Source organism: Cornus florida, unplaced genomic scaffold, assembly GCF_030987335.1.
Source record: "Cornus florida cultivar Cherokee Brave unplaced genomic scaffold, ASM3098733v1 CherokeeBrave_3.0.0_Hap2_Chr11, whole genome shotgun sequence".
In the NCBI taxonomy this organism is placed as follows: domain Eukaryota; kingdom Viridiplantae; phylum Streptophyta; class Magnoliopsida; order Cornales; family Cornaceae; genus Cornus; species Cornus florida.
Window position 1 is genome coordinate 9370018 of NW_026775581.1, and position 15234 is coordinate 9385251.

The 15234-nt window shown below is 39.1% G+C and overlaps 1 long non-coding RNA gene across 1 annotated transcript; it reads left to right on the forward strand.

Annotated features, from left to right (window-relative positions):
* The first annotated feature begins 7205 nt into the window (after positions 1-7205).
* Positions 7206-7791, forward strand: LOC132284929 (uncharacterized). Its single transcript, XR_009472399.1, has 2 exons — positions 7206-7393; positions 7581-7791. It is a non-coding gene; the product is annotated as an uncharacterized LOC132284929 (long non-coding RNA).
* Positions 7792-15234: the final 7443 nt, after the last annotated feature.

Genomic DNA, 15234 nt, shown 5'->3' on the forward strand with positions numbered 1-15234 from the left:
TGACAATCCAAACAAAACTCTATACCCCTTTATCATTCTAAAAGTGATTTTAGACACCTTGGTTGCCATAAACTAGCAGTCCCAGCGGTTCGACTTACCCGACCAATAACCCTATTTTACAATGATTTGTGCTATTGCAAAGGTTGATGTATAATTGACAATGGATCAATTTTTGGCGCCGTTGCCGGGGACTGCAAACGGTTTTACAACCGAGGTTCTAGGATTAACTTTGGTTTGATTGTGAATATTGTGTTCTTGTGGATATTTTCTCGTTGATTTCTATGAATTTGTGTATCAAGTTTTCTTATGAGATTCTAGGTACTCAAGGCTTACCGTGGGAAAGCTAGCAAATTTGTAAGTCTAAAAGACTCCTGGTAAGTTTTCGAAGTCATGGTCTCAAGGTTGTAAATATCTTGCATGTGGTTAAATTAGAGATAGTTGAATTGTGAAGCCCTTGTTGAGGCTATTTTTTGTTTTTTTATATTACAAAGCATCAGCCCTTGTTGAGGCTATTTTTTGTTTTTTTATATTACAAAGCATCGGTCCTTGTCGTGGCCATTTAATTTCTATTGTTGATAATTGAGGAGAATGGGAACATCGTATGTGGAGGTTATGGTGATGCGTTGTTGTTTTGATTGTGTTGTGATTTGTTGATGTTTGGCTATAGATCACTTTCCTTACCGACTCTTGACTTGGCAGTTAACATAAATTCACTTGGAAGGACTCTTAGAAGAAACCTTAGGGAATCTGCTAACATAAGAGGAATTGAACTTGAATTTAATACAATGGCCGGTAATGAAGAAAATTTGGTTCCTATGAGGGGATCAGTAATAATGGGGTTGAAATTCCAAATGTGGTTCCCATAACTCTTCGAGACCATTTCATCCCTACCACTTATGCTTCTCCCTCTTGCATAGTGATGCCAAATATCGAAGCTGCTCAATATGAAATCAAATCTAGCACCATCCAAGTGCTTCCATCCTTTCATGGCTTTAATAATGAAGATCCTTATAAGCATCTTGATGAGTTCCTTGAAATTTGCTCTACTATCAAGATGAGGGGTTTCCCTGAGAATGCACTCCAGCTGCGTCTATTTCTATTCTCCTTGAAAGATAGGGTAAAGTATTGGTTAAACTCCCTTGTTGCAAACTCCATCACAACATGGGCCCAATTGCAACAAGAATTTCTAAAGAAATACTATTCGGTAAGTAAAACCAATCAAATGAGGCACTCCATTCTTAGTTTTTCTCAAATTGATGGAGAACAACTCCATGAGACTTGGGAAAGATTACAAGATCTTCTTAGGAAATGCCCGTACCATCTAATTCCAAAATGACAATTAGTGCAAGCCTTCTATGATGGTTTAACCGAATCACATAGACTCATGGTCGATTGCTCATGTGGAGGGATATTCATGTGTAAGAATGCGGATGAGGCTTGGACCTTACTCGAGAATTAAAGTGAAATTTCATTGCAACACAATTCTCGTAGGGCTCCGATCTCAACCAATGCTAAAAACACCAATCCTTGTCAACCAAAAACAATGAAGGAAGAATCTTCTCAAGTGGATGCCATAGCTCATAAATTCTATCAATTAGTGGCACCACATCTCTCTCCCTCTTTGTCTTAATATTCGGCAAGTGCGGTGTATGCATTATGTACGAGTCCCTTCCATCTCTCTGAAGATTGCCCCACACCAGGGCAATTTTCTAATCCCAATCATGAGCAAGCAAATGCGATGTTTTCCAGACCTGGAAACAATCCTTATTCTAATACTTATAATCCAGGCTGGAGAGATCATCCGAATTTTTCATAGAGGCAACCCGCCCCACAAAATTCAAACTTTCAGAATCAAGGGCATCAAAATCAACCCCCTTCTCAATTTCAAAATAGGCCATTTTAGGCCTCGTCAAGCTACCGTCCTCATTATAATCCAAATGTCTCTAATCAACCTCCTACGTGTGACGACCCCGTCATTTGCCTTCCTTTCCTTTTTCCTGAAATTTTACGAATGAAATTTTTTCGTTTAATTTTCTTTTCTGAGCTCTGTTTCATGTCGTTTAGTGTCATCTCGAGTGCTCAGAATTGGTTCCTAAGACTCTTTTCCGTGGATTGACAACTTTCTTTGAGAACCGAGTCATTTTCACATTTTTCATTTTTTGACACTATTCACTTTTCGTCATTTTTCCTATTTTGTCTTTTCCCCGTTTGACACTTTGTTGGTGTAACCACGCTTCTTGTGTTTGGAGTTGGTTTTTGACTTCATGTAACTCCATCTTAAGTGGTTTCCACGAAATACGTATCTTTACTTTGGCAATAAAGTACTCTGGTTGCTCCCGGTGTCTATAGGGGCATGGATGCAAAGTTCTTTGAAATTATTTTCTTTTCTTGGGGTATTTTTCGTAAATATCTTTTGAAGATATTTTATTTTAGGGGTTTTTAAGAAAATATTTTTGGAAGATATTTTTATTCTGGGCCATAAGTGCAGTTTTCACTTTTTGGAGAGGCCATTGTGCAATTAATGAAAGTTATTGCAAAATGTCTTGTCTGAGCCTGGATCCTCGTACAGGATTTATTTTCACATTTCGTCGAGTTGTGTACTCTTGGAAGTTCCTCCTAGTCGATGTTTTCTAGTTTCAGGGTTTTTGGCCCCGGTTTGCGCCAAACTTATTTTGGGCATAACTTTCTGCTCGAGACTCGGTTTTCAACGCTGCTTCTTCCATTGTTCATATTTTATCATTTTGAATCGTTTTCGTTCACAAAGTTTTGCCATTTGAGCGCGTTTGCTCAAATTTTACTTTTTCAGACCCGGCGAGACCCGTTCGGAGCACTTTTTGAGATTTCTATAAAAGCGGGGTGAGATATTTCATTTTTCATCTTCTCCCCTCTTTATGCATGCCTGGAGTTCCCATGGCAGCACAAGGGGTGCTGCCATCTTCTCTCTCCTCTCTTGGTTCACTTTTCCTTGATGGAAAGTCTTCGGCCTTAACGTTTATTGTTCCCCTCGCCGTGCTCTACCTTTCCCCCTTATTAGAATTCAGTTTTGACCATTTCTTGAGTTTGGTTTTGAGGTCAAGTTATGATTTTGATGGGCCTTTCATGGGGGTTATGTTCACGGCGTTGTCCCCAACAAAACCTAGTAGTTTCGTCGGATTCGGAGCCGTTCCATTTTGGTGGGCCTTTGGGATTTTCATCTCAAATTGAGGTAGGAGATGTTCTAGGTTTAAATTCTTGTTATATAGCATGCTTGTGATGCTTATACTACTTGTTTGCATGATTAAATATAAAATCTAGAGATTTTATTATTTATTTTTCTTGTACGGGATCTAATTTTCCTGGTTGATCATGACTTGGTTTAAACATGTAGCATGATTTTATATTGCCCCTTAATATGCTCATTGTCGTGTATTAAAATTGGAACATTTAAATAAGTATTAAAGATTTTATTCAATATTTTATCTTAGGTGAAAGATTAATTCACGTGGCCTTAATTAGCTTAAAATCAATATGTGTTAGCATATTAAATTAGGCCTTAGCATGTTTTCCATCATAGTTGAATTTGAAAGTGATTGGAGGTGTTTTGAAAATTAGTAATTATTAATTAATTTGCCCCGAGTGCACTATTCACTTTATTTAAATTCCGACTTGATATTCTTGATTTACATGCCATATAGTTTCACATATATTTGATTTAGAATATTCGGTTAGGTTTTGAAACCTTTTATTTAATTAAATTCCATGTTTAAGATTTTATCCTCATGGTGATATACAACTTGGAATTGTATTGTGGTATGCTAGAAAATTAAGTTTTGGTATGATTGTTCACATGTATTAAATTGTGATTTATTGCATGAGAATTGCAACTTTTGTTTTATATTTAACTTTAGTGAATGTTTAATTCGCATGGTCGTAAATTGAATGAAATAAACTAGTAATATGATATTACATTAGTCCTTGGCATGTTTTCCAACATAGGTTAATTTGAGAGCATTTAGTTAAGTTTGAAAATCTAGAGATTTCCTTAATGAAGTGATTAAAGAATCTCTCCCCTTCATTCTAAACAAAGATCCTTTGGAAACTTGCATGTTTCATTTTGACCTCTCGAACTTTGATATTGACCAAGCCATCCAAGAAGTGAATTCGTTGCTCAACATAGGTGCTATCATGGATTTTCCTCCTTAGAAGATGCCAAAAGAACCATTTCCTCAACTCTCTACTACTCCTCCGGTCCCTTTCTTGGAATCTCCACCACAACTTGAGTTAAAACCGCTCTCGGCCCACCTCAAGTATGTGTTTCTTGGTGTAAATCAAATTCTTCCGGTCATCATTGCATCGGACCTTTTAAAGGACCAAAAAAATAGCCTTTTAGCGGTGCTCCAAGAGCACAAAGAAGCTATTGGCTGAGCGGTGGCTGACTTGAAAGGAATTGACCCTTCTTTTTGTATGCATCGCATCCATATGGAGGATAACGCAAAACCTTCTAGAGACGTCCAGCACCGGTTGAATCCTAACATAAAGGAAGTGGTCATGAAAGAAGTGATCAAATTGCCAGATGCGGGAATCATCTACCCCATTTCTGATAGCAAGTGGGTGAGCCCTACTCAAGTGGTCCCCAAGAAATTCGGCCTCACCGTCGTTGAAAATTCTGTGGGAGAGCTCGTGCCACAACGTACCACCACTGGGTGGCGTGTGTACATTGACTACCGGAAGCTAAATTCTACCATTAGGAAGGATCGTTTCCCACTCCCATTCATTGATCAAATCCTAAAGAGGCTAGCCGGCCAAAGCTACTACTATTTTCTTAATGGTTATTATGGCTATAACCAAGTGGCAATTGATCCACAAGATCAAGAGAAGACCACTTTCACATGCCTCTTCGGAACCTTTGCTTATAGACGCATGCCTTTTGGGCTATGCAATGCACCGGCCATGTTCCAAAGATGCATGATGTCCATATTCTCTGATATGGTTGAAAAGTTCTTGGAAGTTTCATGGACGATTTTTCAGTCTTTGGCTCCTCCTTCGATTCGTGTCTCCACAATTTATCCCTTGTGCTTCAAAGATGCAAGGAGACAAATCTAAGTCTAAGCTGGGAGAAGAGTCACTTTATGGTCCAAGAGGGCATTGTTCTAGAACATATTATTTCAAAAAGAGGAATTGAGGTTGACAAAGCCAAAGTGGAGTTAATTTCTAATCTTCCTCCTCCAAATTCCGTCTGTCAAATCCATTCCTTCCTTGGTCATGTCAGATTTTATCGTCACTTCATCAAGGATTTTAGTAAAATCTCTCAGCCCTTGTGTAATCTTCTTGTCAAGGATGCTCCGTTTGATTTTGATGAAGCTTGTATGGAAGCTTTCATGACACTTCGCACTCTTCTCTTATCAGCCCCAATCATGAAACCGCCTAATTGGTCTCTTCCATTTGAGATCATGTGTGATGCATCCGATTATGCATTTGGTGCGGTTTTGGGCCAGTGTGTGGACAAACTTCCACATGCCATCTATTATGCTAGCAAAACTCTCTCCGATGCCCAACTCAATTACACCACCACTAAAAAAGAGTTGCTAGCTATGGTGTATGCCTTAGATAAATTCCGTTCTTATCTTCTTGGATCCAAGGTCATTGTCTTTTTGGATCATACCGCCCTTTGGCATTTGCTCGCAAAAAAAAGAGACCAAGCCCCACCTAATTTGATGGATACTCTTACTCTAAGAGTTTAATATTAAAATTCGGGATAAAAAAGGGACCAACAATATTATCGCCGATCATCTCTCTCGCATACTCATTGAGAAATCCTCCGAATTTGCTGCAGTTCGAGACTCATTTCCGGATGAGCAACTATTTCAGATTTCCCATTTAAGTCTCCCTTAGTTTGCGGATATTATCAACTATCTTGTGGTAAGCAAAATTCCGTCCAATTGGTCCAAACAAAAGAAAGACCGGTTCTTCTCCCAAGTCAAAAATTTCTTTTGGGAAGATCCGAAGTTGTTTAAATATTACCCGGATCAAATCATCTGGAGATGCATTCCCAAAAATGAAACCACAAGTGTCCTAAATTTCTGTCACACTCTTGCTTGTGGGGGACACTTCAGTGCCAAAAAGACCGCTGACAAAGTCCTTGTAACAACCCGGATTTTTAAGAATTTAAATTATTTTTATCTCATAAATTTTAGTTGTTAGAGATTGATTGTTTAATTTTAAATGAATGATTTACCCATTTAAATGATTCAATGGGTTTGATTTTTGTTGTCATAATTAATTTAATTAATTATGATTTAAGGCTTATTCATTGGAGATTTATTATGGAGATTGATTATTTTAAATTGGAGATTTACTAATTAGAAATTGGGTCATTAATTATTGAATTTGGAGACTACAATTTTAATTAAGCTTAATTTCATTTCATAATTTTAGTCATCATAATGAAGGCTGCCGAAAATTGTAAGGGAAGAGAATAAATGGGCAACATTCTTTTTGGTTGATTTTTCTCACGTGGGTTTCCTTTAGATTGTCACTGTATTGAATTAAAGAATGAATAGATAATGAAAGGTAATGGAAAAGGTGCGGATCCCACTTGAATTGATTAAAGGGTTGAATTGTTTATATATATATATATATATATATATTATATCTTGCCAAAGGGAGATGCACTGGTCGAAGGTGATGAGGAGAATGGGTTTTTGTTTTTTCTATTCATTTATATCTATATGATATTTATGTGTTGGAATATGCGAATGTGCTTCCAGCGAGATTGAGAGAAAGAAAATTGAGATGGAAACTGGTTATGAGGTGCGGGCCCACTAGGAGACATTGAATGAGTTTTGATTTTGTTGCATGATATATCTTTTTATTTAATTTTTTTGTGTCTAATGAAATGGGTACTGCCAGCCGACACACTTGAGAGAATAGAGATATGGAAATCAAAGAAAGAAAGTTGGGAATGTGATTTTGATGGTGGGACCCACAAATTATTTTCTTAAAAAATTGGTTCTTTGCTTTGTGTCCTTCACGTGGCTTTGTCTGATTTATGTTTGGTGATAATACGTTCTTTGTATGTGGAAAAATGAAGAATGAAGATAAGGAGGCAGCATGGTGTGGCAGCCGAGAAAAGGAAGATAAGGTGGTGGCGGGTCCACTAGAAATTTTGATCATTGTATTAATTTTTGAGTTGGGATATTTGGTGAATTGTTTGCTGTGTCGGTGCAATGCCTATATATTGAGTGTCTTGTGTGCTAAGAGAGCGTACAAAAACAGAAGAGAAAAATAGAGGAGCACACACAGAGAGGAAATACAGAGAGTTTTGATGTGCACACATACAGTGCCGAGGTGCACACAGTGAGGGCCGAGAGTTTGGTGATGTTTCTGATCCAGCGATGATGTTTATTTTTTTAGTGTAGGGATAATCATATCTTGAATGGCTTGGATGATTTTATTTTAAATATTTTGTTGATTATTATTTTGCTAAAATTGCATATATGTATTTTGTTTAAAAGCATATATATATTTTTGTGAAGCAAATTTATCATGAAACTCTTTGAAATCCTTGTTATGGTTTTTCCTACTGTCTCACCCCCCTACAGTTTCAGGTACCGAGAATGAGCTTGGATTGATAGTAGCGAGCTAGGAGGAAGAGTAGGAGTTGAGGAATTAAATTATTTATTTTAGAGATCGTTGTATTTATTTGAGGAATTGATTTCGTATCAATAAAGGATATTTTATTTATTTGAGATCATGGGTGTATATTGAAGAATTTTGATTTAATAAATCGAGGATTTTATTTAGAAAAAAAAATTCGGGGCGTTACAGTCCTTCAAAGCGGATTCTATTGGCCTTCTTTGTTTCGAGATGCTTACAATTTCTGTAAATCTTGTGAGTGTTGCCAAAAGCTCGGCTCCATGTCTAGAAGAGACATGATAACCCTCACCCCCATCTTAATCAAAGAAATTTTCGATGTGTGGGGGATTGACTTCATGGGACCATTTCCATCTTCTTATGGTTATAAGTGTATCCTTGTAGCGGTGGATTATGTTTCCAAATGGGTTGAGGCCGAGGCTACCAGAACCAATGATCATAAAGTCGTGATCAAGTTCATTCAATCCAACATTTTTAGTCATTTTGGTATGCCCCGAGCAATCATTAGTGACGGTGGATCTCATTTCTGAAATCATTATCTCAAATCCGTCCTTTCTATATACTCCATCATTCACAAGGTTGCCATACCTTATCACCCTCAAACGAGTGGTCAAGTGGAAGAATCTAATCGGGAGATGAAGCATATCTTGGAAAAAACGGTTCTACCGGACCGCGAAGATTGGTCATTAAGACTAAACAATGCACTGTGGGCCTATCGGACAGCTTAGAAGACGCCCATTGACATATCACCATATCGGCTTGTCTTTGGCAAAGCATGTCATCTCCCAATTGAACTAGAGCATCGTGCATATTGGGCCATAAAAAGGCTCAACTTTGATCTCCAACAAGCCGGCTCTACTCATAAATTGCAGCTTAATGAGCTTGAGGAAATTCGAAATGATGCATATAAAAGCGCCAAAATCTATAAGGCAAAGACTAAAGCTTTTCATGATAAGCACATTGTCCACAAGTCCTTTCCCCTGGACAAAAAGTTTGGCTTTTCAACTCTCGCTTGAAGCTCTTTCCCGGTAAACTCCATTCACGGTGGGATGGGCCATATATCATCACTTTCGTCTTTCCTTATGGTGCAGTAGAACTCCAAGATCCTACAGATGGATCTCTCTCTAAGGTTAATGGCCAACGGCTTAAGCCTTATGTTAACGTCATAGTCCCTATCTGCAAAGTAGAGAAAGCCCTATTAACGGACCTAATTTACGAGGATTGATATGCGATCTTGGTTCGTCTAACTATCGACGTAAAATTTAGCATTCATGGGAAGCAATTCTTCCATCTACCCGGCTTCCCTCTTCCGTGTGCAAACGTGCCAAGAATCTTTCAGGAATTCACTAAGTAACCGAAAATGTGCATTCTTCCGGAATTGTCTTATCTAGCATTCCGGCGGTCACATTCGGTTTTCTTCATCGTTTTCAAGTCATGGTACCATTTCTGGAAATATTCAAGGTTATTGAGGCATCTGTCTCGTCTAAATCCAAAGTTTAAATGACATTCGGATTTTGTGACTCTCTTTTGAGCCATGGAGCATCAAATCCCGCTCCGGCGATTCTCCACAATGACTAGGATCCTCCGAAATTCAAGTTCGTGTTTAAGTCACTTGCGATCACATTCTGGGACTTGCGAGCTGAGCTAGGCTGCACAAGGCAGCATCTGCAGAGATCCGCAGGCACCCGCCTCGCTACCACTGGCGCCCGCGAAATTGGCCAGAGAGTTTCGATCTTCCGCAGGTGCCCGCCATTCCTCACGGGCCCCCGCCGCAGACTCGCGGGCCCCCGCCGCGCCACCGCGGGCACCTACCAAAATAGGTAATGAGCCTATGTCGCCTCACGGGCGCCCGCACCTTTCCCCCGCTGATTGTTAAATGGGCTTTCAAGCCCATTGCATTTCATTTTAACCTTTCCTTTCCCTCTCATACCCTCGCCCCAAACCTATTCACCCCTTAAAACCTCTCACTCTCTTATTAATCTCAGCCTTCTCTATCCATTCCATCTATATCATCCCTCATCCTTCTTCATCAATTCTCTTCATCCCTCAATCTCTCATCCTTCAAGCATAAAGGAAGTTTGTTCCACCAAATTGATTAAGTTTCTTCTCCTTTCTTTTTCTTTAAATTTTCAATTCAAGGAGGTTGGGAATCTATTGTTGGAGGATTGGTGATTGTTAGGTGTTAATTGCATGTCCATTACAGGTTAATTTTTGGGATTTTTACATATCTAACCTCATTTTGCCCCTCTTCCAAATCCTTGTGCATGCCAGGTGTTTGTCGAAATTCCTAAACCAACTTTCTTCATTCCAATGGCTCTTAAAGTTGCTTCCAAGCATGCTCGCTCATTCGAGGGCCCCTCTAATGTGCCTCTAACTCCAAATTGGGCTGAATGGCCAATCGTTCCCGCAGCAAAATTCAGCATTGAAACTGATTTTGAGTAAAATCAAGAGACGGCATGGTCAATTCGCGAATTGAGGGCACGTGGCCTCGCATCGCTTTTCAAGCCATGCGCTCATGCCTACTACCCGTGCGTGGTCCGTCTGTTCTATGCAAACCTATTCCATTCATGTGCAGAACCAGACATCATCAAAACTACCATTGATGGCGACGTTTATGAATTTGGCCTGGATGACCTTGCTATAGCTATGGATTGTCCATTGGCTTCACCAGTGGATAAGGCAGGCCTATCTCTTTATGTTGAACCACTGGCTCGACTATCTTTGGCGGACATTATGGGAGATATTTGTCACGGTCAATTTACTGACAATCGAACCACAAGCACCAATAAATCCTTCTTGATTCGGTCCTGGCTAAGAATGTCCTTCCTGTGGTTTCTTGATTCAGTCCTGGCCAAGAACGTCCTTCCTGTGGTTTCTTGATTTGGTCCTGGCCAAGAAAGTCCTTCCTGTGCCAGGCTATTTCGAGCGTAAGGGGGATTTTCTGAAAGCCCACTATGCCGCTGAAAAGGAGTACTGGTTTTGCATCCCACAGCTTGTCTGGAACCAAATTCTTAAGATTTACAATAAGTTGATCTTAGTGAGGTCCAGCAGTGCCACCACCTGGGCATTTCCATTTCCATACCTTATCACCAGGTTGCTTAAAGATGCGGAGTTTAGAGCACCTCGTGGTGAGGCGAAAGAGAAGGCTGTGTTTGACTTCAACCTCGAGGTCTGGAAGTCCAGCACAGTTCAGCTTAAGATGCCCCGTCAGGCCCACATTGGGGACGACTTGGATTGGGGTGCTCCGGCTCCTCCTGTGGCTCCTACCCCCGCTACTCATGATGCCCCCGCTGCTCCAGCTACCCTGTTGCTTCGCTGCTGGATGTCATGACCTGTGTTGATTATCATGCGCTTAATGCTCGTCTTAATGCGTTTGACATGCACTTTGATAACATAGAGGGCACTATTCAAAAAACTCAGGAGAGCTAGGAGGTTTTGCAAGCTATACTCCAGACTTTGATTGACCGTGCACCCGGCGCACCTAGCGGTTCCTCCACCACTCCGATGATGGAGTGATTTTATGCTTCTAGTTTTATTTCCCTTCTTAGTAGTACTTTTTAGACTTCTTTTGGGCCACGTTTGGCAATTGCTTTCTGTCTTTCTTTTGAACTTGTAACTGCATCACTTTTGCTACTTTGCATGGATTATAGTTTTTAGTTGACTAAATTGTAGTTATTTTTTATTCATTTTGGATTCATATGATACTTGCTATGTATAGATGCTTTTGACAGGTTTTTGAAACCAAGTTTGGGGGCATGCTCATGGAATTCACGAAGTGGCCTATTTTTGCATCGCCACTCAATTTCTCTTCAACTTGGTACTATTGTTCTTGTTACACTCTTCCTTTTTCATTTTTTATCCTTTGTCTTCTCACGTTGAGGACAATGTGACATTTAAGTTTGGGGTTGCATTGCATTTGTTGCATTTTTGAGATAACATAACATTTTTGCTTGCATGACCATATCTTGATACATGTAAGTTAATAAAATCATTTGGTTGGAAGCAATGATAATGTAATCATGGAACTTATTGGAGATGGAAGCATATGTTCAAAACTTTGTGTATAGAGGCAAATGATATTTTTGAAAACAAATTATATTTTTGAAAATAAAGAAAAATTTGAAATGACCATGTTGATTCATATCGGTTTGTTTAAACGCTTCAATTAGATTTTCGTTGGATTTCAAACTCTTCTATGCTTCACATTGCATAGATGCACACCGGGAACCTAATTGTGAGGTATGCAACCCAATTAACCTTGACCATGACATAGTGGATTTGAATTGATGGCCCTAATGAATGGATATCTTTGGCATATTTTTGTAAATTCTAAGTAAAAATAAAAAAATAAAAAAAAAAAGAAAAAAAGAAAAGAAAAGTAATCAATGATAATGACCAGTTTAAGTTTGTAGCCTTTCCAATTCGAGTTATTAAGCCCTAGGAGTGTCTCTACACTTAACACCCTAAAGCCATCCGGTTTGGGAGTTGTTGGCCTAACACTTGCTATATGGGTTGGTTAGAAAGCTTAAGGGACTTAAACATTGCATGGTCATTCACAAAAAGATATAAATAAATAAATATGGTTTATTGAAGTTCGTAACCTTGCCAATTTAAGATATTAAGCCCTAGGAGTGTCTCTACACTTAACACCCTAAAGCCATCCGATTTGGGAGTTGTTGGCCTAAAACTTGCTACATGGGTTGGTTAGAAAGCTTAAGGGACTTTGGCATTGCAATTTTCAACAAGCAAAAAAAGTTATATTGTGAATAAAGTCATGCCTTAGAAACCCCATTTAGGAGGAAATTCAGTGATTTGAAGGCTTGTGTTTCTAAGATTGGAACAAGAGGGTAAAAGCCGTATATTGGGAATCCGGTTCACTTTCACTGAAGTTAGAGTTCAATTCTCTTTTAGAAACGACAATTGAAGTGTTTATATAGACTATGATGATTGATGCATAAAAGTTGAAATGTGTTTTACCATTTTTGTTTATCAAGGCCTCATATATGCAAGGTAGTCTGTTGAATGAGTCTGTCTCCAATTTTTTGTTGTCCCAAGTTACATTTAAGCTTTATAGGTAATTTCTTGCTTTACGATTGACGCATGTTGTCAGCATTTCATATGTTGTCATATTTGTTAGGTTCTATATTTTGGTTTTGCTATGGGACTAGCAAAATGTAAGTTTGGGGGTGTGATAAACGCCGAATTTTGCATATTCAAGGCCCTTATTTGCATTAGTTAAGTCCATTAGTTGATAATAATGTATAGTTTAGCTCTATTTGTTTACTTTCGTCTACTTTCAAGTTGGTTCCCCCAAATATGATTAAAAGAGCGGTTTTGACAATCCTTTGAAGGATCAGAGCATGCCGTTGCTGGGGACCATTATTTGAGCCAAGTTTCTTAAGTCAGCATATGCGTGAGTTTTGCGGCCTTGCATTAAAAATGACGGCCGTGTCACCGGACCAATCCAAATGCTTAAAGTGAGGGCTAAGTGCTTTGAAGACAAGGCTCAGCGGGCACCTGCCACCGCGAGCGCCCTCCAATCACTCCAGAATGCTGCCTTTATCCGCGGGGCCCCGCTGTGATCCGCGAGCCCCAGCCGCCAGCTCTGCGAGCGCCCGCCGAAACCCATGAGCGCCCACCGTTTTGTCCAGTGAGCTCCCTGGGTTGCCAAGGACCCGCGGGTGCCTGCCAACACCCCGCGAGCCCCCGCTGATTTGTAGAAAACAGATCACCTGCTCCTGATTTCAAGCTGCATTTTGTCTCCTAAGTAATTTTTGTGGTCCTGATTGCTTCTAGGGTGGTTGGAACTCGAAATTGTGTGGTGAGAGAAAGGATTTTGGCTTGATAAAAGAAAGGAATCATGTATTATTCCATATGTCATATTTTTGCTAAGTTCTAGAGAGAAAAAGAGGAGTTCTTGAGGGTTTGTGTATTTTCGGTCCTCTAGGTGCGAAAATGGAAGGTTTCTTCATCTCTTTTCCTTCTTCCATTGCTCCTATGGCTAACTAACTCCCTATCTACGGAGGTGATGAAGCCCTCTCTTGTAAGCATACTTTAATTTCATTTAATTTAGGAAATGGTTCATGTATATGGTGGTTCCATGATCTAGAACACCTTACATTTTGTAATGGATCTTAATTTATATAAATGATTATGTTGAAGCTATCATCTTATCTTAGATTATATGTTCACATGATTGTATGGTTTACATTTTCATAGTGGGAATGGAAATGAGATTGTGGAATGGTTTTTATTGGCATGTTGTATGAGAAGCTTGTAGTCCATTGCTTAGGCTTTCCTTTGATGGATTTTATCTTGATTCTTAGCTCCATGTGCTATCACCATAGTGATTGAGGAGTTTGATAGTCCCTAGCTCAGTGAGCAAGTCATGGCTACACCCTAATCTAGGTATTTCTAGTATGTTGCACTTTGAGGGATTATACTTAAGTCTTGATCCTATGAATTTCTTGAGGATAATGTAGCAATCTAGTATCACTACATATCATTGCCATGTAGTGAAATTGTTTCCCAAGTTAATAGCAAGTTAGCATGTTTATAGGATTGGTAGTGGATTCGCTTCCCTAGTCCTCTCTACTCATTTTCTATTCCTTAATCTCCTTGCAATTATTGTTTTATGCATTTCTTAATTCCTAATTTTAGTGACAACCCAAACAAAACTCTATACCCCTTCATCATTCTAAAAGTAATTTTAGACACCTTGGTTGCCATAAACTAGCAGTCCCAATGGTTCGACTTACCCTACAAATAGCCCTATTTTACAATGATCTGTGCTATTGCAAAGGTTGATGTATAATTGACAACCGATCAGAGGGACAGGTCTTCCAAAGACATTTAGAAGCTGCACATTTAATAGACCCTGTTTATGAAGACATCTAGGGTTGCAATGCAAAATGGAAGAGTTTTTGCCTGTTTGATCGATCTCAATGAAAGTTCGATCGATCGAACATCATGCCTGCATCCAATCACCTCTCTGTCCAATCGTTCGAAGAAAACCTGCATATTTCAGCTCTCTGTCCCATCATTCAAACTTGTTCCTAGATCGATCTTTAGTTCTTTGATCGATCCAATCGATCTGCGCGATCTCAACACTAAGAAAAATTTTGAACCTGCATCCACCTGCATCAAAAGGCCTCTCTGTCCCATCAATCGAACATGTCTGTAGGTTTATGCATGTTCGATCGATCGAAAAAGTTTTTGAGATCGATCTGAACTTGATCGATCTGACCATCTTTGGTTTAACTTTTTCTTCCCTTTTTGAATTTCAAGCTTATTTATTCAAAGCAGCATTACGTCTAACTAGAGACGTTAAACTTAGCTATCATTGTTCATACTTTTTTTGAATTTCATTTCATTCAAATATATATATATATATATATATATATATATATATATATATATATATTTCCTATTGTACCCTTATGTGTAGTCCTGCTACTTTTCTATTGGGCTTGATCTCATATCTCGCTTTCATCTTGTGTTATATTGGTTTAGAATACATAATTTGATCATTCTTATCCCACTTGAGATTTGATGTGAATTTGCTAGTGTGGTTATTCAAGTAGGTTGTTGATTCCAAGTTTG